Raw genomic sequence first — 4,586 nt, forward strand, 5'->3', positions numbered from 1 at the left:
TTTTGAGAAAATCATGTTTATTTTCATTGTACTGATAAAGATTTGTAGCTGGGAAGAGGTAAATTATTGACATGGTGTTACCTATCTGCCATTTGGAAAGCAAAGAATTCAACAATCCCTCCAGTTGATTCTAAATCTGTTTTTACCCACTGCATAATAAAGAATGGGAAAGCATTAATCAAACTCTCTAGAACTGACCACTTCTCAGATTGATGTAAGTGCTAAAGAAAAATATTATTCAAAAACTCATTCTTCTATTAAGGCATAGCTATAAATTGTGCTCTATTTACATATAATTTAGAACATCGTGTACATATGTATTTGATTTATCATTATTATCTAAAATTCTTGATAATTTTTGTGATGGGAAATTATTGGACTTACATGAAAGTTAGAGAAAACAAATCTAGTTTCCACTTATTTAGGACAAAGGCAAAGTATCGGCTGCATGAGGGCATGCATAGATAGTTATGATTTAAGTTATTGAACTTAGTGTAAACTGGGCTCCTTATATTCTAAGCTGTCTTTTTCTCACCAGAAAATAAAGCAGGAACTTGAAAGCTGTCAGAGAACACCAGAATCAGAATCTGAAGTTTCTCTTTTTCATGTAGAAATAGCCCGAATGACAGAATTTCATTCAATATTGGTCTTTAAACTAAAACTGGCTTTAAATATTTGTTGAGCATATGGTGCTAAAACCTCTACCTCAGGGGTCATTGGGTAAACATAAAATTATATGTTTACCAGATAACTTTTACTATAATATAGATTGGTAAGGAATGGCAGTTATTCACAATTCTCCAACTTCTGCTTCCTTAGAAAAGTATAAGGGAAATTCATCAACCCGTAACAGATGGATTGCAATAAGCTAGTGGCTAGCAATAGTGAGAAACCATTACTGCCACTATGCCTGAGGGATGAGGAAAGGGAATGGTCACTATACTCCATAAACAACAGTTATATGAAAAGAGCAACTGGACAGGAGAAACGTCCTTTGGCAAGAATAGAGCCAGAGGAGTAAGTACCCTGACCTCGCTCTTTTCCTGCCTTCCAATTTCTTATTGATGTCTCCTGTTGTCCAAACTCAAATACAAGCCAGAGAACAAAGGAGCTTCTAGATGCAGTCCATAAATATCCAACCTTTATGGCAATGGCAGGATGCAAACAGGTGACGAGTGGATTTGAAATTACAAAACGAAGTATCCATCAGAGTAAACGATGTAATCAGCCAAACCCCACCTCCAAAAGACTCAAATAATCTTTCAGGTAGCCCAAAGTCCTCCTAGGCACAGAGTTTCCAGTCAGCTTCCCTTTGTCTCATCTTATTATAATCAGAAGATCTTTGGAAACTAAAATGAATACCAAGCCCTATTCCTCATAGAAACAATCAATCTATTGAAATAGTCATGATAGAAGTGAGGGTATTATCACATGACAACAATTAAACATTTAACAAGTAGAAATGCTAGAAAAGTGCTGAGACCGATGTTTTATAAATATATTAAGGTAGAAGGAAAAATTCAAAGATGTCAAGAAATGCCCATATAAATAATTAATTGCTTCAAATTAGTGAAGTTTCTATTCCAAATTTTTGTTTGTTCTCACATTACATACTTAGGAAAAATCATTTAGAGTTGCCATATGTTGAAATACTGATTATTTTGTAAATAAACATATATGTAGCATCAAGTTTTTATTTTTAATGTTTAATCTTTTTGTGATGTGCCTTTAAAAATGTACAATAACTAATTTAGATGCAAAAGCATGTTTCATCAGCAGCTTAAATGGTAGCAAATACTTAATCATAATCACTATTTTAGTTCTAAAATTATTTGAGGAGAAAACCTCTACTGAATTATTTTCGTTAGTTCAGTTATTGTATTTGCAGTTTCCATTAATTATTTCAGCTTAACATTGACCTATAGTATAAAAAAATCCAACTCTTGGTTGTTGGAGGAGGTCATTGAGAGGTGACCACTGGTTGACCCACAAGCTGGACCTGGGTAATGGAAAGCTACTCGCTCTCTATCCTCTCCTTGGAATGTATGCTCTGCCCACCATTCCCACAGCAAGAGCCATTTTCAGGGATGCAGCCTGAAAAGAGTAATGTGCTTTTTTGAAACCATGCGGCTGGTATACATGACTGAACCCAGTTAAGGCCTTTATAGAAACTCTTAGGATTCATCCTGTGGCTGGGCTGAGAGGAGCCTTGTACGTAAATTTACTTGTTTATTACAAGTGCCACTCACCAGTGTGGAGTGGTCCGCCTCTTTCTTCAGTCTCTCCTTGCCCTCTACGTACTGGGACCAGTTTCGAATTTTAACTGGGAAGCTCTCGAGTTTTTGTATTTCTTTAGTTTTTTTTTCATAGTGAAGAAACTGGATGAAAATATGATCCCCACTCCAACTCTGAGTACAGAAATGAAAAAAAAAAATGATTCCTTTATTACTAAAAAAAGATTTCTAATGCATATGAAAAACTTTTGAACCTTTAAGCAGTCTGAATTTGCTATTCTGGTGAGACCTATTCTTTTACTGTATTTTCTATATAAATAGATTAAGTTTTTGGCTTTGAATTCAGTGAGGTAAGTGTATTTTCTCAATATTCTTTGTTGCATTTATGTTTTTATAAACTAGTTTTGACAGTGGCTAAGAGAAAACTTCACTCACAATCTCTTTGACAAGTTCTTATCTCCTTGTCCAGTTGAATTGTCATTTCGGTACCAAGCTTGCTCTGTTATAGTCTTTGCCTTATTTACTACCACAGTGGATTTTACACCGGGATTTGCATTTCAAGTTAATGTGAACTGAAGACATAATAGAATACATAGTCTTTTTACTGTTGTATATAAAATAAAAACAAAGTATGTTTTATATACTTGGTTTAAAAATGTATTTTAGATTAAAGACCATACAGCGTTCGCAGTTCACTAGGTGTTCTTTATTGCAAATATGCAAAACATACACATTCACACTCACAGAGAGAGAGAGAAAGAGTTCTAAACACTTTTCGATGAATGATACATCTGGTCTCTTCCGTATCTCACTCTCCTCGTCCTAAGGCCATCCGACTATTATCTAATATGGTGCATCCAACCTGGGAATTCCCTTGTTGCCAGCTCATCTCATTCTTATTTCCTGTAGACATGGATATTATTGATTACATTAGCCACTTTTATTATTAGAGTTTAATTTTGGCAGCAACATTATAACTGATTCAAGCTGAAAATTGCTTTGCATTATAGGTTCAGGTCTACTTCACCATAGAAGGATCCAACATCAATACTGCTAACATTTTGAACTAAAAATCTTTTGTTGTGGGGAGCCCTGCATTGTAAGATGTTTACCAATATCTTTGGCTTCTACGCAGTAACCAGTAGCAATGCTTTCTCCCAAGGTTTGACAACCAAAAATATCTGCAGATATTGCCTAAATGTTCCCTAGGTGGCAAAATTGCCCTCAGTTGGGAAGAACTAATCTTGTTTTTGGCTACCATGTATGGAGGTCCTGGTACAATGCTATTTTTTTGAGCAAGGTAATAAATTTTTCTGGTTTAAGAAACAAATGGTTGTAATTGGTGCATTTCCTTACAGCATATTCATAAAGAGAAAATGTTATTTGGACGCGTAGAGAGAAAAAAATGTATTTCCCATTAACTCAATCTCTACAAGGCAGCTTTATTGGATACAATTAGTACCCTATCAATACCAAAGATTTCATCTAGTAATTGGAATTTAAAAAATATAATTCCTTAATGTGGCCTTCAGGACTGTGTAATTTAGCTTCTGCTTCTCTTTTCAAATTCTTCTCATACCATTCCCCTACTTGTTCACCTGAAAATGTCCACTTTCAGTTTCTCTAACTGACACTAACCTCTTCCACCTACAAACTGTTTTTTTCCCCCATATCTTCCCCGCAGCCAATAATTACCACTGGCTAATTCCTACTCAGCTTGAAGATCTCAGCTTAACTATCATTACTCAGAGAAATTTCAACCTAAAGTTGACCTCATTATTATTATATTTTTGGATAGAACCTTGTTTGTCCATTTTGTGGCATTTAAAACAATTTACAATGATATGCAGTAATATTTAAATGTAATATATCTGTCTATACCACTAGATATTATATGACTAGGGACTATATTTGGAAAACTTGTGAATACTCACTATTCAGCATTTCATTAAATGTGTTAGAGGAATATTTGGGGACTGATTATTGATCCTTGGAGTCTCTTCTCTCCTCAAGTTTAGTGCCAACAAAATTTACGATTCCTGTACTTCTAGTTCAGGAGGTCGGTGAAAATATTTTTACATGTCTGAATCATTGGGAATAAAAGTAAAATTGTAGTATTATTTGTGTAAGTCAGAGGCTGTATATGAGATAACTTCTCTGTAAAAGGTCCAATATGTTATTGACTGTAGATAAAATATTAAGCGAGAGTTTGGTGTGAAGTAGTGCCTAAGGACTCTCAACTGGTATACTGATTTTAGGAGGCTCGAAGTACAGATAGTGTTGACTGACTCCTAAACAGATAAGGACAAACCCCTCATCAGATATAGTAGGCCTGAGAGCTGGTCCTGATAA

Source organism: Pteropus medius, unplaced genomic scaffold (assembly GCF_902729225.1).
Source record: "Pteropus medius unplaced genomic scaffold, Ma_sr-lr_union100, whole genome shotgun sequence".
NCBI lineage: Eukaryota > Metazoa > Chordata > Mammalia > Chiroptera > Pteropodidae > Pteropus > Pteropus medius.